The sequence below is a fragment of the Pseudophryne corroboree genome, unplaced genomic scaffold (genome assembly GCF_028390025.1).
Source record: "Pseudophryne corroboree isolate aPseCor3 unplaced genomic scaffold, aPseCor3.hap2 scaffold_550, whole genome shotgun sequence".
NCBI lineage: Eukaryota > Metazoa > Chordata > Amphibia > Anura > Myobatrachidae > Pseudophryne > Pseudophryne corroboree.
In genome coordinates this window covers 390,562-412,013 of record NW_026970150.1, presented here as the reverse complement: position 1 = coordinate 412,013, position 21,452 = coordinate 390,562, and the positions used below count along the sequence as shown (strand labels likewise).

General features: G+C 48.7%; 20 non-coding genes and 2 pseudogenes across 20 annotated transcripts; all 22 read left to right on the top strand.

The window, feature by feature from the left end:
- Positions 1-5,894: 5,894 nt before the first annotated feature.
- On the top strand, positions 5,895-6,058 carry LOC135032627 (U1 spliceosomal RNA). Its single transcript, XR_010228120.1, has one exon. It is a non-coding gene; the product is annotated as a U1 spliceosomal RNA (small nuclear RNA).
- Positions 6,059-6,210: 152 nt separating this feature from the next.
- On the top strand, positions 6,211-6,362 carry LOC135032641 (U1 spliceosomal RNA; annotated as a pseudogene).
- Positions 6,363-7,044: 682 nt separating this feature from the next.
- LOC135032621 (U1 spliceosomal RNA) lies at positions 7,045-7,208 on the top strand. Its single transcript, XR_010228114.1, has one exon. It is a non-coding gene; the product is annotated as a U1 spliceosomal RNA (small nuclear RNA).
- A 152-nt stretch (positions 7,209-7,360) lies between these two features.
- On the top strand, positions 7,361-7,523 carry LOC135032642 (U1 spliceosomal RNA). The gene has a single exon (XR_010228133.1). It is a non-coding gene; the product is annotated as a U1 spliceosomal RNA (small nuclear RNA).
- Positions 7,524-8,194: 671 nt separating this feature from the next.
- On the top strand, positions 8,195-8,358 carry LOC135032618 (U1 spliceosomal RNA). The gene has a single exon (XR_010228111.1). It is a non-coding gene; the product is annotated as a U1 spliceosomal RNA (small nuclear RNA).
- A 152-nt stretch (positions 8,359-8,510) lies between these two features.
- Positions 8,511-8,673, top strand: LOC135032649 (U1 spliceosomal RNA). Its single transcript, XR_010228140.1, has one exon. It is a non-coding gene; the product is annotated as a U1 spliceosomal RNA (small nuclear RNA).
- Positions 8,674-9,347: 674 nt separating this feature from the next.
- LOC135032630 (U1 spliceosomal RNA) lies at positions 9,348-9,511 on the top strand. The gene has a single exon (XR_010228123.1). It is a non-coding gene; the product is annotated as a U1 spliceosomal RNA (small nuclear RNA).
- A 152-nt stretch (positions 9,512-9,663) lies between these two features.
- LOC135032643 (U1 spliceosomal RNA) lies at positions 9,664-9,826 on the top strand. Its single transcript, XR_010228134.1, has one exon. It is a non-coding gene; the product is annotated as a U1 spliceosomal RNA (small nuclear RNA).
- Positions 9,827-10,500: 674 nt separating this feature from the next.
- On the top strand, positions 10,501-10,664 carry LOC135032617 (U1 spliceosomal RNA). The gene has a single exon (XR_010228110.1). It is a non-coding gene; the product is annotated as a U1 spliceosomal RNA (small nuclear RNA).
- Positions 10,665-10,816: 152 nt separating this feature from the next.
- Positions 10,817-10,979, top strand: LOC135032653 (U1 spliceosomal RNA). Its single transcript, XR_010228144.1, has one exon. It is a non-coding gene; the product is annotated as a U1 spliceosomal RNA (small nuclear RNA).
- Positions 10,980-11,650: 671 nt separating this feature from the next.
- On the top strand, positions 11,651-11,814 carry LOC135032626 (U1 spliceosomal RNA). The gene has a single exon (XR_010228119.1). It is a non-coding gene; the product is annotated as a U1 spliceosomal RNA (small nuclear RNA).
- A 153-nt stretch (positions 11,815-11,967) lies between these two features.
- Positions 11,968-12,130, top strand: LOC135032648 (U1 spliceosomal RNA). The gene has a single exon (XR_010228139.1). It is a non-coding gene; the product is annotated as a U1 spliceosomal RNA (small nuclear RNA).
- Positions 12,131-12,801: 671 nt separating this feature from the next.
- Positions 12,802-12,965, top strand: LOC135032619 (U1 spliceosomal RNA). Its single transcript, XR_010228112.1, has one exon. It is a non-coding gene; the product is annotated as a U1 spliceosomal RNA (small nuclear RNA).
- A 956-nt stretch (positions 12,966-13,921) lies between these two features.
- Positions 13,922-14,085, top strand: LOC135032625 (U1 spliceosomal RNA). Its single transcript, XR_010228118.1, has one exon. It is a non-coding gene; the product is annotated as a U1 spliceosomal RNA (small nuclear RNA).
- A 956-nt stretch (positions 14,086-15,041) lies between these two features.
- Positions 15,042-15,205, top strand: LOC135032620 (U1 spliceosomal RNA). The gene has a single exon (XR_010228113.1). It is a non-coding gene; the product is annotated as a U1 spliceosomal RNA (small nuclear RNA).
- A 152-nt stretch (positions 15,206-15,357) lies between these two features.
- LOC135032644 (U1 spliceosomal RNA) lies at positions 15,358-15,520 on the top strand. Its single transcript, XR_010228135.1, has one exon. It is a non-coding gene; the product is annotated as a U1 spliceosomal RNA (small nuclear RNA).
- Positions 15,521-16,194: 674 nt separating this feature from the next.
- LOC135032633 (U1 spliceosomal RNA) lies at positions 16,195-16,358 on the top strand. The gene has a single exon (XR_010228125.1). It is a non-coding gene; the product is annotated as a U1 spliceosomal RNA (small nuclear RNA).
- Positions 16,359-16,510: 152 nt separating this feature from the next.
- LOC135032612 (U1 spliceosomal RNA) lies at positions 16,511-16,673 on the top strand. The gene has a single exon (XR_010228107.1). It is a non-coding gene; the product is annotated as a U1 spliceosomal RNA (small nuclear RNA).
- A 2,619-nt stretch (positions 16,674-19,292) lies between these two features.
- On the top strand, positions 19,293-19,456 carry LOC135032629 (U1 spliceosomal RNA). The gene has a single exon (XR_010228122.1). It is a non-coding gene; the product is annotated as a U1 spliceosomal RNA (small nuclear RNA).
- A 151-nt stretch (positions 19,457-19,607) lies between these two features.
- Positions 19,608-19,749, top strand: LOC135032654 (U1 spliceosomal RNA; annotated as a pseudogene).
- Positions 19,750-20,441: 692 nt separating this feature from the next.
- Positions 20,442-20,605, top strand: LOC135032638 (U1 spliceosomal RNA). Its single transcript, XR_010228130.1, has one exon. It is a non-coding gene; the product is annotated as a U1 spliceosomal RNA (small nuclear RNA).
- A 152-nt stretch (positions 20,606-20,757) lies between these two features.
- Positions 20,758-20,920, top strand: LOC135032613 (U1 spliceosomal RNA). Its single transcript, XR_010228108.1, has one exon. It is a non-coding gene; the product is annotated as a U1 spliceosomal RNA (small nuclear RNA).
- Positions 20,921-21,452: the final 532 nt, after the last annotated feature.

Below are 21,452 nucleotides of genomic sequence, written 5' to 3'. Positions count from 1 at the left end.
TATGGAGATCCAGAGTCTGGTCAAACAAATTCTGAAACCAGCAAGAGTGTTAATCCATATTGATGGATTAACACTCTTGCTGGTTTCAGAATTTGTTTGACCAGACTCTGGATCTCCATAGCCTCCATAGCATTCGGTTGCTGGGGAAGATGGTTGCGGCCTACGAGGCCATTCAGTTTGGCAGGTTCCATGCTAGAGTGTTCCAGTGGGACCTGTTGGACAAGTTGTCCGGATCCCACCTACACATGCACCGGAGGATAATCCTGTCTTCCAAGACCAGAATATCACTCCATTGGCGGCTGCACAGTTCTCACCTCCTAGAGGGGCGATGGTTCGGGATCCAGGACTGGATCCTAGGGACCACGGATGCAACCCTCCGAGGCTGGGGAGCAGTCACACAGGGGGAAAACATCCAAGGAAGATGGTCAAGTCGGGAAAGTTGTCTCCACATAAATGTTCTGGAGTTAAGGGCCATTTAATAACTGCAGACACAGTACGCACTGGGACGGGTGCCAAGCATCCTCTACGGACTAAGAGAAAAGGATTTACCGGTAGGTATTAAAATCCTATTTTCTCTAACGTCCTAGAGGATGCTGGGGACTCTGTAAGGACCATGGGGATAGACGGGCTCCGCAGGAGACATGGGCACTTTAAGAAAGACTTTAGTTCTGGGTGTGCAGAGGCTCCTCCCTCTATGCCCCTACTCCATACCTCAGTTTGATACTGTGCCCAGTGGAAACTGTGTGCTTTTCAGGAGCTCTCCTGAGCTTTCTGACAGAAAGTATTTTGTTAGGTTTTTAATTTTCAGGGAGCACTGCTGGCAACAGACTCCCTGCATCGAGGGACTGAGGGGAGAGAAGCAGCCCTACTCTCTGAGTTGCAAGGTCCTGCTTCTTAGGCTACTGGACACCATTAGCTCCAGCGGGATTGGTACGCAGGATCTCACCCTCACCGTCCGTCCCAGAGCCGCGCCGCCGTCCCCCTCGCAGAGCCGGAAGATAGAAGCCGGGTGAGTATGAGAAGAAAAGAGACTTCAGCGGTGGCAGAAGACTTCATGATCTTCACTGAAGTAACGCACAGCACTGCAGCTGTGCGCCAATGCTCCCATACACCTCACATACTCTGGTCACTGTAAGGGTGCAGGGCGCCCTGGGCAGCAATATAAACCTCTTTTTGCCAAAAATATAACATATATACAGCTGAGCACTGTATATATGTATGAGCCCCCGCCAATTTTACAGTTTAAGCGGGACAGAAGCCCGCCGCCGAGGGGGCGGGGCTTCTCCCTCAGCACTCACCAGCGCCATTTTTTCTCCACAGCACCGCTGAGGCAGCTCCCCAGACTCTCGCCTGCTGAAACCACGGTAGACAAGAGGGTTGAAAAGAGGGGGGGGGGCACATAATTCGGCGCAAATTACATACAGCAGCACTACTGGGCAAACATTAAGTTACTGTGTTATTCCTGGGTTATATAGCGCTGGGGTGTGTGCTGGCATACTCTCTCTCTCTGTCTCTCCAAAGGGCCTTGTGGGGAAACTGTTTTCAGAAAAAGCATTCCCTGTGTGTGTGGTGTGTCGGTACACGTGTGTCGACATGTCTGAGGAAGAAGGCTATATTAGAGAGGAGCGGGAGCAAATTAATGTGGTGTCTCTGCGACAGCTGATTGGATGGATATGTGGAATGTTTTAAATGCTAGTGTAAACTCAGTGCACAAAAGATTAGACAAGGCTGAAGCTTCGGGACAGTCAGGGTCTCAACCCATGCCTGATCCTATGTCGCAGGGACTGTCAGGGTCTCATAAGCGCCCACTATCCCAGATTGTTGACACAGATACTGACACGGATTCTGACTCCAGTGTCGATTACGATGATGCAAAGTTACAGCCAAAATTGGCAAAATCCATTCGATATAGGATTATGGCAATAAAAGATGTTTTGCACATCACAGAGGAACCCCCTGTCCCTGACAAGAGGGTACATAAGTACAAGGGAAAGAAGCCTGAGGTAACCTTTCCCCCCTCACACGAGCTGAACGAGTTATGTGAAAAAGCTTGGGAATCTCCAGATAAAAGACTGCAGATTTCCAGAAGGATTCTTATGGCGTATCCTTTCCCATCAATGGATAGGTTAAGATGGGAATCCTCCCCTAGGGTGGACAAAGCATTAACACGCTTATCCAAGAAGGTAGCCCTCCCGTCCCAGGATACGGCTACCCTCAAAGAGTCTGCTGACCGCAAACAGGAGATAACCCTGAAGTCCATTTATACACATTCGGGTACCTTACTCAGACCGGCAATTGCGTCGGCCTGGGTGTGTAGTGCTGTAGCAGCATGGACGGATACCTTATCTGAGGGGATGGATACCCTAGATAAGGATACTATTTTATTGACCCTGGGGCATATAAGAGATGCTGTCCTATATGTGTGTATGCAAAGTACAGGTGGTGCTGCAGGGCTCACACCCTTTTACTTGTCTTGTAGAGCAACTCTGGAGCTGTTATTGGATCCATCTGCTGCAGGCCTTCCCCCAGGAATGCTTGCACTAGTTGTTGCATTTGGTTTGTTGTTTGGGGGTGCTTCAGTATTAGGCAGCCTTCTGCCCTCCCACATTCATCTGAAAATGTGTTCTCCCTGCAGTTGTTGTCCCCAGATGAGAGTTCCCTTGTGCTTCCTCAGTTGAATCTCCTTAACTTGACGGGGGTGTGCCCGAGCAGCCGCCCTCCACAGCCCTATCCCAACACATACTTATCTTGCATATGAGATCTCTTGATCATGAAGATAGTTCTCACAGGGTGAGGTTCATCCATTACATTTTAAAGTAGGAAGGTACAAATTACATATTCGAATTACATATATGTGCTGGATTCAAATGTTTTCCCCCTTCCTTTCTCAATTGTGCCCATCAGCAGCTATTCTTATGTTGCTGCCAATGGTTGTGACACATTTTTTTCTTCTGTGGGGTACACTGGACTCCACAAGGATTCATATTGGGGTGTAGAGTAGGATCTTGATCTGAGGCACCAACAAGCTCAAAGCTTTTGACTGTTCACAAGATACTCAGCGCCCCCTCCTCTATAACCTCGCTTCCATGAACAGGGAGCTCAGTTTGTAGTTGGTGCCTTCAGTAGCAGGCCACTTAACAGGGGGCTGCCTCAGGCATCCTATTCTTAGCTATTAATTTTGACAAGAAAAGAAGAACTTTTTTAATAAGAATCTACAAGGGCTGCAGCAGGCTAGGTCTAATAGACATATTTACTGCAGCTCCATCACTCCCAGCGGCACAGTATACTCCAGTGCCCCGGTTGCTGGGTCACTGCAGCGGAGGCTCCGGTTTCTTCCTAAGGTCAGTCACACACACACCGCCCTCCGGGATCACGAGGCCGCTGATGAAAGGGTGGTAAGGGTCTTCTGTGCCCGCTTTATACTGTGATCCAGCGTGGCTGTAGGGGGCGGGCCGTGTGCGCACTGGCGTGGACACTGATTACTGGGCAGCTGCTCCACTAGCCACCAGGGACAGTTAAGGAGCACAGCTCTGGGGGGTTTTCTCCTATATTAACCCCATATTGTACTACCCGCAGTGCATTGTGATAGGTAATAGGGCCTGATTCGGGTTGGATTGCAATCGCAATAAGCAATCCAACTGCAAAAATTGCTAAGAGCATACGCATCCGCCTGCAGATAATGCGATCGCCTCTGCCAGTCAATCGGTGCAGGGGGGGGGAGGGGGGTCAACAACACTCCATTCCCAAGTCAGAGATGGAGCGGTGCGGGGGCAGGGTTTCAATATTGGGTCGGCAACGGAGAAACAGGAGGCGTGGTCAGAGCGGCTGCATGACATCTCATGGGCCGGACTCCGCCAGTGGAGCCCCAGCGTCATGCAGTAGATTTTGTAGAGGCCGGGGAGGACTTCTGTTCCTGGGAGCTAGCTGTGTTGTGCATCTTTTTTCCTCTGCCCCTACCTCTGGCAAGAAAGGACGCACCTCACACTTTCTTGTTTCTTTGTGACCGAAAGGACTGCATTTGATAATGCAGAGCTTTCTTATGCTGTGAGGGAACATAAGGTAAAAAATTTGATTTTCCAGCTGTAGCTGTGCGTGTTAATGCTTTGTCCATCCTAGGGGAGGATTCCCATCGTAACCTATCCGTTGATGGGAAAGGATACGCCATAAGAATCCTTCTGGAAATCTGCAGTCTTTTATCTGGAGATTCCCAAGCTTTTTCACATAACTCGTTCAGCTCGTGTGAGGGGGGAAAGGTTACCTCAGGCTTCTTTCCCTTGTACATATGTACCCTCTTGTCAGGGACAGGGGGTTCCTCTGTGATGTGCAAAACATCTTTTATTGCCATAATCCTATATCGAATGGATTTTGCCAATTTTGGCTGTAACTTTGCATCAACGTAATCGACACTGGAGTCAGAATCCGTGTCGGTATCTGTGTCAACAATCTGGGATAGTGGGCACTTATGAGACCCTGACAGTCCCTGCGACATATGATCAGGCATGGGTTGAGACCCTGACTGTCCCAAAGCTTCAGCCTTGTCTAATCTTTTGTGCAATGAGTTTACACTAGCATTTAAAACATTCCACATATCCATCCAATCAGGTGTCGGCGGAGACACCACATTCATTTGCTCCCGCTCCTCTCTAATATAGCCATCTTCCTCAGACATGTCGACATACGTGTACCGACACACCACACACACACAGGGAATGCTTTTCTGAAGACAGTTTCCCCACAAGGCCCATTGGAGAGACAGAGAGAGAGAGCATGCCAGCACACACCCCAGCGCTATATAACCCAGGAATAACACAGTAACTTAATGTTTGTCCAGTAGCGCTGCTGTATGTCATTTGCGCCGAATTATGTGCCCCCCCTCTCTTTTCAACCCTCTTGTCTACCATGGTATAAGCAGGGGAGAGTCCGGGCAGCTTCCTCTCTGCGGTGCTGTGGAGAAAAAATGGCGCTGGTGAGTGCTGAGGGAGAAGCCCCGCCCCCTCGGCGGCGGGCTTCTGTCCCGCTTAAACTGTAAAATTGGCAGGGGCTCATACATATACAGTGCCCAGCTGTATATATGTTATATTTTTGCCAAAAAGAGGTTTATATTGCTGCCCAGGGCGCCCCCCCTGCGCCCTGCACCCTTACAGTGACCGGAGTATGTGAGGTGTATGGGAGCAATGGTGCACAGCTGCAGTGCTGTGCGTTACCTCAGTGAAGATCATGAACTCTTCTGCCGCCTCTGAAGTCTTCTTTTCTTCTCATACTCACCCGGCTTCTATCTTCTGAATCTGCAAGGGGGACGGCGGCGCGGCTCTGGGACGGACGGCGAGGGTGAGATCCTGCGTACCAATCCCTCTGGAGCTAATTGTGTCCAGTAGCCTAAGAAGCAGGACCTTGCAACTCAGAGAGTAGGGCTGCTTCTCTCCCCTCAGTCCCTCGATGCAGGGAGTTTGTTGCCAGCAGTGCTCCCTGAAAATTAAAAACCTAACAAAATACTTTCTGTCAGAAAGCTCAGGAGAGCTCCTGAAAAGCACCCAGTTTCAAATGGGCACAGTATCAAACTGAGGTATGGAGGAGGGGCATAGAGGGAGGAGCCAGTGCACACCCAGAACTAAAGTCTTTCTTAAAGTGCCCATGTCTCCTGCGGAGCCCGTCTATCCCCATGGTCCTTACGGAGTCCCCAGCATACTCTAGGACATTAGAGAAACTAGAATTTTAGTTTGGGGGTGCTTCAGTATTAGGCAGCCTTCTGCCCTCCCATGTTCATCTAAAAAAGATGTGTTCTCCCTGCAGTTGTTGTCCCCAGATGAGAGTTCCCTTGTGCTGCCTCAGTTGAATCTCCTTTACTTGACAGAGATGTGCCTGAGCAGCGGCCCTCCCCAGCCCTATCCCAAATCATACTTATTTTGCATAGGAGATACCATGGTCATGAAGATTGTTCTCCCAGGGTGAGGTTCATTCATTGCATTCTGGGTATGCTGACTCCTGTGATTTCCCCAAATGGGGGAAACTCGACTGCATTATTTGTGGTAGTGGGGGACTGTGTTTGTGCTTTCCTCTGGTCAGCTCTGGTAAAAGTCAGATTTCTTTGTCTCAGATCTTCCTCTAGCCTTGTTTTTCTTTCGAGAGTTCCCTTGTGCTGCCTCAGTTGGATCTCCTTCACTTGACAGGGGGGTGCCCGAGCAGCGACCCTCCCCAGCTCTAGCCCAACTCCTACTTACCTGCCAGGTGAGATACTATGATCATGAAGGTGCTTCTCCCAGGGCAAGGCTCACCCATTGCACTCTGGGTGTGCTGCTCCTGCGATTTCCCCAAATGTGGGAAACTTGACTGCATAATTTGTGTTTCCCGTGGTCGGATCTCGTATAATTCAGATCTCTTTGTCTCAGGTCTCTCTCCAGCCTAGTTTGCTGTCTGTTTCCACTTCTCTTTTCTTGAGCCGTTCCCTTCTATGCCCTTGCGCACGATCCTGACTTCTCCCGTCTGCTTACTTTGTGCCTTCCAATGCACAATGCAAACTACAGGTAGTGCTGCAGGGCCCACACCCTTTTACTTGCCGTACAGAGCAGCTCTGGAGCTGTTACAGTGCCCAGCTACTGCAAGAAATCAGCTTGAATGCTTCAGGGGCTGGGGCATAGCCAATATGAGCCCCACACCGAAGGAGGGTGGAGGTGTTTAATGCAAACTAGGGGTCAGCCAAGCGCCGCAAAAGGCCGCCATGCCCTGCACGCCCCTTTTCTCTTTTCATATGCAGACGAGGGTTGAAGCCAACTTTGACCCACTGCTTGGATGACATCACCATATGCAAACCCATCTGCTGCAGGCCTTCCCCCAGGAATGCTTGCACTAGTTGTTGCATTTGGTTTGTTGTTTGGGGGTGCTTCAGTATTAGGCAGCCTTCTGCCCTCCCATGTTCATCTGAAAATATGTGTTCTCCCTGCAGTTGTTGTCCCCAGATGAGAGTTCCCTTGTGCTGCCTCAGTTGAATCTCCTTTACTTGACAGAGATGTGCCTGAGCAGCAGCCCTCCCCAGCCCTATCCCAAATCATACTTATTTTGCATAGGAGATACCATGGTCATGAAGATTGTTCTCCCAGGGTGAGGTTCATTCATTGCATTCTGGGTATGCTGACCTCTGTGATTTCCCCAAATGTGGGAAACTCGACTGCATTATTTGTGGTAGTGGGGGACTGTGTTTGTGCTTTCCTCTGGTCAGCTCTGGTAAAAGTCAGATTTCTTTGTCTCAGATCTTCCTCTAGCCTTGTTTTTCTTTCGAGAGTTCCCTTGTGCTGCCTCAGTTGGATCTCCTTCACTTGACAGGGGGGTGCCCGAGCAGCGACCCTCCCCAGCTCTAGCCCAACTCCTACTTACCTGCCAGGTGAGATACTATGATCATGAAGGTGCTTCTCCCAGGGCAAGGCTCACCCATTGCACTCTGGGTGTGCTGCTCCTGCGATTTCCCCAAATGTGGGAAACTTGACTGCATAATTTGTGTTTCCCCTGGTCGGCTCTCGTATAATTCAGATCTCTTTGTCTCAGGTCTCTCTCCAGCCTAGTTTGCTGTCCGTTTCCACTTCTCTTTTCTTGAGCCGCTCCCTTCTATGCCCTTGCGCACTATCCTGACTTCTCCCGTCTGCTTACTTTGTGCCTTCCAACGCACAATGCAAACTACAGGTAGTGCTGCAGGGCCCACACCCTTTTACTTGCCTTACAGAGCAGCTCTGGAGCTGTTACAGTGCCCAGCTGCTGCAAGAAATCAGCTTGAATGCTTCAGGGGCTGGGGCATAGCCAACATGAGCCCCACACCAAAGGAGGGTGGAGGTGTTTAATGCAAACTAGGGGTCAGCCAAGCGCCGCAAAAGGCCGCCATGCCCTGCATAACCCTTTTCTCTTTTCATATGCAGACGAGGGTTGAAGCCAACTTTGACCCACTGCTTGGATGACATCACCATATGCAAATCCATCTGCGGCAGGCCATCCCCCAGGAATGCTTGCACTAGTTGTTGCATTTGGTTTGTTGTTTGGGGGTGCTTCAGTATTAGGCAGCCTTCTGCCTTCCCATGTTCATCTGAAAATATGTGTTCTCCCTGCAGTTGTTGTCCCCAGATGAGAGTTCCCTTGTGCTGCCTCAGTTGAATCTCCTTTACTTGACAGAGATGTGCCTGAGCAGCGGCCCTCCCCAGCCCTATCCCAAATCATACTTATTTTGCATAGGAGATACCATGGTCATGAAGATTGTTCTCCCAGGGTTAGGTTCATTCATTGCATTCTGGGTATGCTGACCCCTGTGATTTCCCCAAATGTGGGAAACTCAACTGCATTATTTGTGGTAGTGGGGGACTGTGTTTGTGCTTTCCTCTGGTCAGCTCTGGTAAAAGTCAGATTTCTTTGTCTCAGATCTTCCTCTAGCCCTGTTCTTCTTTCGAGAGTTCCCTTGTGCTGCCTCAGTTGGATCTCCTTCACTTGACAGGAGGCTGCTCGAGCAGCGACCCTCCCCAGCTCTAGCCCAACTCCTACTTACCTGCCAGGTGAGATACTATGATCATGAAGTTGCTTCTCCCAGGGCAAGGCTCACCCATTGCACTCTGGGTGTGCTGCCCCTGCGATTTCCCCAAATGTGGGACACTTGACTGCATAATTTGTGTTTCACCTGGTCGGCTCTCGTATAATTCAGATCTCTTTGTCTCAGGTCTCTCTCCAGCCTAGTTTGCTGTCTGTTTCCACTTCTTTTTTCTTGAGCCCCTCCCTTTTATACCCTTGTACACTATCCTGACTTCTCCTCCCGTCTGCTTACTTTGTGCCTTCCAATGCACAATGCAAACTACAGGTAGTGCTGCAGGACCCACACCCTTTTACTTGCCTTACAGAGCAGCTCTGGAGCTGTTACAGTGCCCAGCTGCAGCAAGAAATCAGCTTGAATGCTTCAGGGGCTGGGGCATTGCCAACATGAGCCCCACACCGAAGGAGGGTGGAGGTGTTCAATGCAAACTAGGGGTCAGCCAAGCTCCGCAAAAGGCCGCCATGCCATGCACGCCCCTTTTCTCTTTTCATATGCAGACGAGGGTTGAAGCCAACTTTGACCAACTGCTTGGATGACATCACCATATGCAAATCCATCTGCGGCAGGCCTTCCCCCAGGAATGCTTGCACTAGTTGTTGCATTTGGTTTGTTGTTTGGGGGTGCTTCAGTATTAGGCAGCCTTCTGCCCTCCCATGTTCATCTGAAAATATGTGTTTTCCCTGCAGTTGTTGTCCCCAGGTGAGAGTTCCCTTGTGCTGCCTCAGTTGAATCTCCTTTACTTGACAGAGATGTGCCTGAGCAGCGGCCCTCCCCAGCCCTATCCCAAATCATACTTATTTTGCATAGGAGATACCATGGTCATGAAGATTGTTCTCCCAGGGTTAGGTTCATTCATTGCATTCTGGGTATGCTGACCCCTGTGATTTCCCCAAATGTGGGAAACTTGACTGCATTATTTGTGGTAGTGGGGGCCTGTGTTTGTGCTTTCCTCTGGTTAGCTCTGGTAAAAGTCAGATTTCTTTGTTTCAGATCTTCCTCTAGCCTTGTTCTTCTTTCGAGAGTTCCCTTGTGCTGCCTCAGTTGGATCTCCTTCTCTTGACAGGGGGGTGCCCGAGCAGCGACCCTCCCCAGCTCTAGCCCAACTCCTACTTACCTGCCAGGTGAGATACTATGATCATGAAGTTGCTTCTCCCAGGGCAAGGCTCACCCATTGCACTCTGGGTGTGCTGCCCCTGCGATTTCCCCAAATGTGGGAAACTTGACTGCATAATTTGTGTTTCCCCTGGTCGGTTCTCATATAATTCAGATCTCTTTGTCTCAGGTCTCTCTCCAGCCTAGTTTGCTGTCTGTTTCCACTTCTTTTTTCTTGAGCCCCTCCCTTCTATACCCTTGTGCACTATCCTGACTTCTCCTCCCATCCGCTTACTTTGTACCTTACAATGCACAATGCAAACTACAGGTAGTGCTGCAGGGCCCACACCCTTTTACTTGCCTTACAGAGCAGCTCTGGAGCTGTTACAGTGCCAAGCTGCTGCAAGAAATCAGCTTGAATGCTTCAGGGGCTGGGGCATGGCCAACATGAGCCCCACACCGAAGGAGGGTGGGGGTGTTTAATGCGAACTAAGGGTCATCCAAGCGCCGCAAAAGGCCGCCATGCCCTGCATACCCCTTTTCTCTTTTCATATGCAGATGAGGGTTCCAGCCAACTTTGGCCCACTGCTTGGATGACATCACCGTATGCAAATCCGTCTTCTGCAGACCTTCCCCCAGGAATGCTTGTACTAGTTGTTGCATTTGGTTTGTTGTTTGGGGGTGCTTCAGTATTAGGCAGCCTTCTGCCCTCCCATATTCATCTGAAAATATGTGTTCTCCCTGCAGTTGTTGTCCCCAGATGAGAGTTCCCTTGTGCTGCCTCAGTTGAATCTCCTTTACTTGACAGAGATGTGCCTGAGCAGCGGCCCTCCCCAGCCCTATCCCAAATCATACTTATTTTGCATAGGAGATACCATGGTCATGAAGATTGTTCTCCCAGGGTGAGGTTCATTCATTGCATTCTGGGTATGCTGACCCCTGTGATTTCCCCAAATGTGGGAAACTCGACTGCATTATTTGTGGTAGTGGGGGACTGTGTTTGTGCTTTCCTCTGGTCAGCTCTGGTAAAAGTCAGATTTCTTTGTCTCAGATCTTCCTCTAGCCTTGTTCTTTTTTCGAGAGTTCCCTTGTGCTGCCTCAGTTGGATCTCCTTCATTTGACAGGGGGGTACCCGAGCAGCGACCCTCCCCAGCTCTAGCCCAACTCCTACTTACCTGCCAGGTGAGATACTATGATTATGAAGGTGCTTCTCCCAGGGAAAGGCTCACCCATTGCACTCTGGGTGTGCTGCTCCTGCGATTTCCCCAAATGTGGTACACTTGACGGCATAATTTGTGTTTCCCCTGGTCGGCTCTCGTATAATTCAGATCTCTTTGTCTCAGGTCTCTATCCAGCCTAGTTTGCTGTCTGTTTCCACTTCTCTTTTCTTGAGCAGCTCCCTTCTATGCCCTTGCGCACTATCCTAACTTCTCCCGTCTGCTTACTTTGTGCCTTCCAACGCACAATGCGAACTACAGGTAGTGCTGCAGGGCCCACACCTTTTTACTTGCCTTACAGAGCAGCTCTGGAGCTGTTACAGTGCCCAGCTGCTGCAAGAAATCAGCTTGAATGCTTCAGGGGCTGGGGCATAGCCAACATGAGCCCCACACCGAAGGAGGGTGGAGGTGTTTAATGCGAACTAGGGGTCATCCAAGCGCCGCAAAAGGCCGCCATGCCCTGCAAAACCCTTTCCTCTTTTCATATGCAGATGAGGGTTCCAGCCAACTTTGGCCCACTGCTTGGATGACATCACCATATGCAAATCCATCTGCGGCAGGCCTTCCCCCAGGAATGCTTGCACTAGTTGTTGCATTTGGTTTGTTGTTTGGGGGTGCTTCAGTATTAGGCAGCCTTCTGCCCTCCCATGTTCATCTGAAAATATGTGTTCTCCCTGCAGTTGTTGTCCCCAGATGAGAGTTCCCTTGTGCTGCCTCAGTTGAATCTCCTTTACTTGACAGAGATGTGCCTGAGCAGCGGCCCTCCCCAGCCCTATCCCAAATCATACTTATTTTGCATAGGAGATACCATGGTCATGAAGATTGTTCTCCCAGGGTTAGGTGCATTCATTGCATTCTGGGTATGCTGACCCCTGTGATTTCCCCAAATGTGGGAAACTCGACTGCATTATTTGTGGTAGTGGGGGACTGTGTTTGTGCTTTCCTCTGGTCAGCTCTGGTAAAAGTCAGATTTCTTTGTCTCAGATCTTCCTCTAGCCTTGTTCTTCTTTCGAGAGTTCCCTTGTGCTGCCTCAGTTGGATCTCCTTCACTTGACAGGGGGCTGCTCGAGCAGCGACTCCTCCCCAGCTCTAGCCCAACTCCTACTTACCTGCCAGGTGAGATACTATGATCATGAAGTTGCTTCTCCCAGGGCAAGGCTCACCCATTGCACTCTGGGTGTGCTGCCCCTGCGATTTCCCCAAATGTGGGACACTTGACTGCATAATTTGTGTTTCACCTGGTCGGCTCTCGTATAATTCAGATCTCTTTGTCTCAGGTCTCTCTCCAGCCTAGTTTGCTGTCTGTTTCCACTTCTTTTTTCTTGAGCCGCTCCCTTCTATGCCCTTGTGCACTATCCTGACTTCTCCCGTCTGCTTACTTTGTGCCTTCCAACGCACAATGCAAACTACAGGTAGTGCTGCAGGGCCCATACCCTTTTACTTGCCTTACAGAGCAGCTCTGGAGCTGTTACAGTGCCCAGCTGCTGCAAGAAATCAGCTTAAATGCTTCAGGGGCTGGGGCATAGCCAACATGAGCCCCACACCGAAGGAGGGTGGAGGTGTTTAATGCAAACTAGGGGTCAGCCAAGCGCCGCAAAAGGCCGCCATGCCCTGCACGCCCCTTTTCTCTTTTGATATGCAGACAAGGGTTGAAGTCAACTTTGACCCACTGCTTGGATGACATCACCATATGCAAATCCATCTGCGGCAGGCCTTCCCCCAGAAATGCTTGCACTAGTTGTTGCATTTGGTTTGTTGTTTGGGGGTGCTTCAGTATTAGGCAGCCTTCTGCCCTCCCATGTTCATCTGAAAATATGTGTTCTCCCTGCAGTTGTTGTCCCCAGATGAGAGTTCCCTTGTGCTGCCTCAGTTGAATCTCCTTTACTTGACAGAGATGTGCCTGAGCAGCGGCCCTCCCCAGCCCTATCCCAAATCATACTTATTTTGCATAGGAGATACCATGGTCATGAAGATTGATCTCCCAGGGTTAGGTTCATTCATTGCATTCTGGGTATGCTGACCCCTGTGATTTCCCCAAATGTGGGAAACTCGAATGCATTATTTGTGGTAGTGGGGGACTGTGTTTGTGCTTTCCTCTGGTCAGCTCTGGTAAAAGTCAGATTTCTTTGTCTCAGATCTTCCTCTAGCCTTGTTCTTCTTTCGAGAGTTCCCTTGTGCTGCCTCAGTTGGATCTCCTTCACTTGACAGGGGGCTGCTCGAGCAGCGACCCTCCCCAGCTCTAGCCCAACTCCTACTTAGTTGCTTCTCCCAGGGCAAGGCTCACCCATTGCACTCTGGGTGTGCTGTCCCTGCGATTTCCCCAAATGTGGGACACTTGACTGCATAATTTGTGTTTCACCTGGTCGGCTCTCGTATAATTCAGATCTCTTTGTCTCAGGTCTCTCTCCAGCCTAGTTTGCTGTCTGATCCACTTCTCTTTTCTTGAGCCGCTCCCTTCTATGCCCTTGTGCACTATCCTGACTTCTCCCGTCTGCTTACTTTGTGCCTTCCAACGCACAATGCAAACTACAGGTAGTGCTGCAGGGCCCATACCCTTTTACTTGCCTTACAGAGCAGCTCTGGAGCTGTTACAGTGCCCAGCTGCTGCAAGAAATCAGCTTAAATGCTTCAGGGGCTGGGGCATAGCCAACATGAGCCCCACACCGAAGGAGGGTGGAGGTGTTTAATGCGAACTAGGGGTCATCCAAGCGCCGCAAAAGGCCGCCATGCCCTGCATAACCCTTTTCTCTTTTCATATGCAGATGAGGGTTCCAGCCAACTTTGGCCCACTGCTTGGATGACATCACCATATGCAAATCCATCTGCGGCAGGCCTTCCCCCAGGAATGCTTGCACTAGTTGTTGCATTTGGTTTGTTGTTTGGGGGTGCTTCAGTATTAGGCAGCCTTCTGCCCTCCCATGTTCATCTGAAAATATGTGTTCTCCCTGCAGTTGTTGTCCCCAGATGAGAGTTCCCTTGTGCTGCCTCAGTTGAATCTCCTTTACTTGACAGAGATGTGCCTGAGCAGCGGCCCTCCCCAGCCCTATCCCAAATCATACTTATTTTGCATAGGAGATACCATGGTCATGAAGATTGTTCTCCCAGGGTTAGGTGCATTCATTGCATTCTGGGTATGCTGACCCCTGTGATTTCCCCAAATGTGGGAAACTCGACTGCATTATTTGTGGTAGTGGGGGACTGTGTTTGTGCTTTCCTCTGGTCAGCTCTGGTAAAAGTCAGATTTCTTTGTCTCAGATCTTCCTCTAGCCTTGTTCTTCTTTCGAGAGTTCCCTTGTGCTGCCTCAGTTGGATCTCCTTCACTTGACAGGGGGCTGCTCGAGCAGCGACCCTCCCCAGCTCTAGCCCAACTCCTACTTAGTTGCTTCTCCCAGGGCAAGGCTCACCCATTGCACTCTGGGTGTGCTGTCCCTGCGATTTCCCCAAATGTGGGACACTTGACTGCATAATTTGTGTTTCACCTGGTCGGCTCTCGTATAATTCAGATCTCTTTGTCTCATGTCTCTCTCCAGCCTAGTTTGCTGTCTGATCCACTTCTCTTTTCTTGAGCCGCTCCCTTCTATGCCCTTGTGCACTATCCTGACTTCTCCCGTCTGCTTACTTTGTGCCTTCCAACGCACAATGCAAACTACAGGTAGTGCTGCAGGGCCCATACCCTTTTACTTGCCTTACAGAGCAGCTCTGGAGCTGTTACAGTGCCCAGCTGCTGCAAGAAATCAGCTTAAATGCTTCAGGGGCTGGGGCATAGCCAACATGAGCCCCACACCGAAGGAGGGTGGAGGTGTTTAATGCAAACTAGGGGTCAGCCAAGCGCCGCAAAAGGCCGCCATGCCCTGCACGCCCCTTTTCTCTTTTGATATGCAGACAAGGGTTGAAGTCAACTTTGACCCACTGATTGGATGACATCACCATATGCAAATCCATCTGCGGCAGGCCTTCCCCCAGAAATGCTTGCACTAGTTGTTGCATTTGGTTTGTTGTTTGGGGGTGCTTCAGTATTAGGCAGCCTTCTGCCCTCCCATGTTCATCTGAAAATATGTGTTCTCCCTGCAGTTGTTGTCCCCAGATGAGAGTTCCCTTGTGCTGCCTCAGTTGAATCTCCTTTACTTGACAGAGATGTGCCTGAGCAGCGGCCCTCCCCAGCCCTATCCCAAGTCATACTTATTTTGCATAGGAGATACCATGGTCATGAAGATTGTTCTCCCAGGGTTAGGTTCATTCATTGCATTCTGGGTATGCTGACCCCTGTGATTTCCCCAAATGTGGGAAACTCGACTGCATTATTTGTGGTAGTGGGGGACTGTGTTTGTGCTTTCCTCTGGTCAGCTCTGGTAAAAGTCAGATTTCTTTGTCTCAGATCTTCCTCTAGCCTTGTTCTTCTTTCGAGAGTTCCCTTGTGCTGCCTCAGTTGGATCTCCTTCACTTGACAGGGGGGTGCCCGAGCAGCGACCCTCCCCAGCTCTAGCCCAACTCCTACTTACCTGCCAGGTGAGATACTATGATCATGAAGTTGCTTCTCCCAGGGCAAGGCTCACCCATTGCACTCTGGGTGTGCTGCCCCTGCGATTTCCCCAAATGTGGGAAACTTGACTGCATAATTTGTGTTTCCTCTGGTCGGCTCTCATATAATTCAGATCTCTTTGTCTCAGGTCTCTCTCCAGCCTAGTTTGCTGTCTGTTTCCACTTCTTTTTTCTTGAGCCCCTCCCTTCTATACCCTTGTGCACTATCCTGACTTCTCCTCCCGTCTGCTTACTTTGTGCCTTCCAACGCACAATGCAAACTACAGGTAGTGCTGCAGGGCCCACACCCTATTACTTGCCTTACAGAGCAGCTCTGGAGCTGTTACAGTGCCCAGCTGCTGCAAGAAATCAGCTTGAATGCTTCAGGGGCTGGGGCATAGCCATCATGAGCCCCACACCGAAGGAGGGTGGAGGTGTTTAATGCGAACTAGGGGTCATCCAAGCACCGCAAAAGGCCGCCATGCCCTGCATGCCAATTTTCTCTTTTCATATGCAGACGAGGGTTGAAGCCAACTTTGACCTACTGCTTGGATGACATCACCATATGCAAATCCATCTGCTGCAGGCCTTCCCCCAGGAATGCTTGCACTAGTTGTTGCATTTGGTTTGTTGTTTGGGGTTGCTTCAGTATTAGGCAGCCTTCTGCCCTCCCATGTTCATCTGAAAATATGTGTACCTCCTGCAGTTGTTGTCCCCAGATGAGAGTTCCCTTGTGCTGCCTCAGTTGAATCTCCTTTACTTGACAGAGAAGTGCCTGAGCAGCGGTCCTCCCCAGCCCTATCCCAAATCATACTTATTTTGCATAGGAGATACCATGGTCATGAAGATTGTTCTCCCAGGGTGAGGTTCATTCATTGCATTCTGGGTATGCTGACCCCTGTTATTTCCCCAAATGTGGTAAACTTGACAGCATTATTTGTGGTAGTGGGGGACTGTGTTTGTGCTTTCCTCTGGTCAGCTCTGGTAAAAGTCAGATTTCTTTGTCTCAGATCTTCCTCTAGCCTTGTTCTTCTTTCGAGAGTTCCCTTGTGCTGCCTCAGTTGGATCTCCTTCACTTGACAGGGGGGTGCCCGAGCAGCGACCCTCCCCAGCTCTAGCCCAACTCCTTCTTACCTGCTAGGTAAGATACTATGATCATGAAGGTGCTTCTCCCAGGGCAAGGCTCACCAATTGCACTCTGGGTGTGCTGCTCCTGCGATTTCCCCAAATGTGGGAAACTTGACTGCATAATTTGTGTTTCCCCTGGTTGGCTCTCGTATAATTCAGATCTCTTTGTCTCATGTCTCTCTCCAGCCTAGTTTGCTGTCTGTTTACACTTCTCTTTTCTTGAGCCACTCCCTTCTATGCCCTTGCGCACTATCTTGACTTCTCCCGTCTGCTTACTTTGTGCCTTCCAACGCACAATGCGAACTACAGGTAGTGCTGCAGGGCCCACACCCTTTTAGTTGCCTTACAGAGCAGCTCTGGAGCTATTACAGTGCCCAGCTGCTGCAAGTAATCAGCTTGAATGCTTCAGGGGCTGGGGCATAGCCAACATGAGCCCCACACCGAAGTAGGGTGGAGGTGTTTAATGCGAACTAGGGGTCATCCAAGTGCCGCAAAAGGCCGCCATGCCCTGCACGCCCCTTTTCTCTTTTCATATGCAGACGAGGGTTGAAGCCAACTTTGACCCACTGCTTGGATGACATCACCATATGCAAATCCATCTGCTGCAGGCCTTCCCCCAGGAATGCTTGTACTAGTTGTTGCATTTGGTTTGTTGTTTGGGGGTGCTTCAGTATTAGGCAGCCTTCTGCCCTCCCATGTTCATCTGAAAATATGTGTTCTCCCTGCAGTTGTTGTCCCCAGATGAGAGTTCCCTTGTGCTGCCTCAGTTGAATCTCCTTTACTTGACAAGGGAGGCATTTTGGATTTTTTCTTTGGGTACCCTTACACCTGATGGTCTGAATGAGAGCATCGAACAGAACAACATTGGCAGTCTCTGAAGATTTTATCTATTGATTTACCTAATATATTATTTATTGAATATCCATTTATTGTATGTTTAATAAATAAACAAAATTATTAGAAGTAGCTATTTTGGAAACAGCTTTCCTCTTAGGATGAAACTGTATAACCCTGTTGTGTGTATTTCTTTAAAGTTCCTTAGTAAAATCCACTAGTAATGATGAACATCAGATTTCTTCCTCCATCCTCTTTTTACACTTTCTCTTGGTTCTATATATATATTTTTTTTTCTATTTTTATTATTTTCCCCTCCTTCTCCCAAAAGGCCCCCCTCCCCCCCCCCCCTCCCTGTTTTAAATTTTAAAATCTTTAAATATTTAAATCTTCGAATCCTTAAATTGTCTGTTTAATATTTATTTTTTCTTCAATTCTTTTTGTTGTTTAAACAGCAATGTAATTATTCCAGGGGTTAAAATAATGAAATATAGAAATAATATTAACAAAAATTAAAGGTAAAAATGAATTGATAGAATGATCCCATTAAAAGTAAATAAATAATATTGATGTTAAGCTGAGCGGGTTGGATTCGAACATGGGACTAGCTGCATAGAATGCAGGTGATGTTTCCCCTGCGCCACAAGAACTGCTTTAGTAGTGGCCTGGATTTATGTTACCCTAAAAGGTTTTATATAAGTAAATGGGGATCCTTAGTGCTGAGTCTCTGAATTATGTATATGTGATTATAGATATGAGGTATTGATTGAAAGATTATAGGTTAATCTGTATATAGATTATATATTTTCTGTTATTTTTTAAACCACCTTGTTGCTTATTTTATTATTTTTAATCACCATGTTGCTTATTTTTATATTATGAAATGCCTTTATATGTGCAAATGCAATTAGAAAGTTGTTCCATATGTGAGTCATTACATGTATGCATCCAATTAGTACATGTATGTATCCAATCAACTAATTAGTAATACTATTGGTCCGGTGCATTTTAAAAAGAGCCTGCTAGGCTGCTGATGTATCCTCTGACGAAACCGCTCTTGGATAACAGCGGAGAAACGCGTAAGAAGGTGATTACCGGACACTCTGATTGCTGAGATATAAGCCCGTTCATGAACGAGCTACATCACGGCGGACGTCTGATGTAAAGACAGCGGTGAAGGGGAAAAAGCAATTTGAGACCGAGCAAAAGGAGGTCTCTACCCACGGCAGGAAGAAATATCCCGACCGCGAGTGCCAATAAGATCCAGCCACGGTTAACGGGGGTCGTAGCATACCGCTGTGTTTCACCAACCATCACAGCGCTCTCCCCCTGTTTTCTTTCATTACTCACGTGAGTTACATATGAACTTTAACTGCAGTAAATAAGAGGCGTTGGTTACAACTGTTGCTGTTCATCCACAAGAAGGAATTTAATGTATCAATTACAATTGGAAAGTAACGATTAAATTACAACAGCTGTATCCAGGAGGATTTTTTGGACACTTTAATAAACATTCCGTTGTCATCAAGGGCAATATGAAATAGATCCTGATTACATTTAGATATGGATAGTGGTGCCTATATATGTTGACTCCATTGTATTTTATTGAATGTGGGTTTCTTCTGTCTATATATATTTTTTAAAAATAAAGAGCTTGTATATTTTATTTTTTGCGCTCCCTTGATAACAAGTGTGATTATCTTTAAAATTTGGTTTATTATTAGTAGAACAGTACTACCTATGGGAGCACCATTTTATAATATATGGTGAAAATTAATAGATGTATAAAGATTAAATAAGCAACAAATTGGTGAAATAGATAAGTTTTGATAGGAGCACTGGGTTCTATATATATATTGACATTTGGTTATATATATGTATAGACTTTATAAATTCTTGACAGAGATGTGCCTGAGCAGCGGCCCTCCCCAGCCCTATCCCAAATCATACTTATTTTGCATAGGAGATACCATGGTCATGAAGATTGTTCTCCCAGGGTGAGGTTCATTCATTGCATTCTGGGTTTGCTGACCCCTGTGATTTCCACAAATGTGGGAAACTCGACTGCATTATTTGTGGTAGTGGGGGACTGTGTTTGTTCTTTCCTCTGGTCAGCTCTGGTAAAAGTCAGATTTATTTGTCTTAGATCTTCCTCTAGCCTTGTTCTTCTATCGAGAGTTTCCTTGTGCTGCCTCAGTTGGATCTACTTCACTTGACAGGGGGGTGCCCGAGCAGCGACCCTCCCCAGCTCTAGCCCAACTCCACTTACCTGCCAGGTGAGATACTATGATCATGAAGTTGCTTCTCCCAGGACAAGGATCACCCATTGCACTCTGGGTGTGCTGCTCCTGCGATTTTCCCAAATGTGGGAAACTTGACTGCATAATTTGTGTTTCCCCTGGTCAGCTCTCATATAATTCAGATCTCTTTGTCTCAGGTCTCTCTCCAGCCTAGTTTGCTGTCTGTTTCCACTTCTTTTTTCTTGAGTTGCTCCCTTCTATGCCCTTGCGCACTATCCTGACTTCTCCCGTCTGCTTACTTTGTGCCTTCCAACGCACAATGCAAACTACAGGTAGTGCTGCAGGGCCCACACCCTTTTACTTGCCTTACAGAGCAGCTCTGGAGCTGTTACAGTGCCCAGCTGCTGCAAGAAATCAGCTTGAATGCTTCAGGGGCTGGGGCATAGCCATCATGAGCCCCACACCGAAGGAGGGTGGAGGTGTTTAATGCGAACTAGGGGTCATCCAAGCACCGCAAAAGGCCGCCATGCCCTGCATGCCAATTTTCTCTTTTCATATGCAGACGAGGGTTGAAGCCAACTTTGACCCACTGCTTGGATGACATCACCATATGCAAATCCATCTGCTGCAGGCCTTCCCCCAGGAATGCTTGCACTAGTTGTTGCATTTGGTTTGTTGTTTGGGGGTGCTTCAGTATTAGGCAGCCTTCTGCCCTCCCATGTTCATCTGAAAATATGTGTACCTCCTGCAGTTGTTGTCCCCAGATGAGAGTTCCCTTGTGCTGCCTCAGTTGAATCTCCTTTACTTGACAGAGATGTGCCTGAGCAGCGGCCCTCCCCAGCCCTATCCCAAATCATACTTATTTTGCATAGGAGATACCATGGTCATGAAGATTGTTCTCCCAGGGTGAGGTTCATTCATTGCATTCTGGGTATGCTGACCCCTGTTATTTCCCCAAATGTTGTAAACTTGACAGCATTATTTGTGGTAGTGGGGGACTGTGTTTGTGCTTTCCTCTGGTCAGCTCTGGTAAAAGTCAGATTTCTTTGTCTCAGATCTTCCTCTAGCCTTGTTCTTCTTTCGAGAGTTCCCTTGTGCTGCCTCAGTTGGATCTCCTTCACTTGACAGGGGGGTGCCCGAGCAGCGACCCTCCCCAGCTCTAGCCCAACTCCTTCTTACCTGCTAGGTAAGATACTATGATCATGAATGTGCTTCTCCCAGGGCAAGGCTCACCAATTGCACTCTGGGTGTGCTGCTCCTGCGATTCCCCCAAATGTGGGAAACTTGACTGCATAATTTGTGTTTCCCCTGGTCGGCTCTCGTATAATTCAGATCTCTTTGTCTCATGTCTCTCTCCAGCCTAGTTTGCTGTCTGTTTACACTTCTTTTTTCTTGAGCCGCTCCATTCTATGCCCTTGCGCACTATCCTGACTTCTCTCGTCTGCTTAATTTGTGCCTTCCAGCGCACAATGCGAACTACAGGTAGTGCTGCAGGGCCCAAGCCCTTTTACTTGCCTTACAGAGCAGCTCTGGAGCTGTTACAGTGCCTAGCTGCTGCAAGAAATCAGCTTGAATTCTTCAGGGGCTGGGGCATAGCCAACATGAGCCCCACACCGAAGGAGGGTGGAGGTGTTTAATGCGAACTAGGGGACATCCAATTGCCGCAAAAGGCCGCCATGCCCTGCACGCCCAGGGGTACAAGCTGGAATTCGAGATGTCTCCCCCCAGCCGTTTCCTAAAATATGCCTTGCTGACAACTCCCTCAGGCAGGGAGGCTGTGCTAGAGGCAATTAATAAGCGGTATTCCCAGCAGGTAATACTCAAGGTGCCCCTACTTCAATAAGGACGGGGTTACTATTCCACACG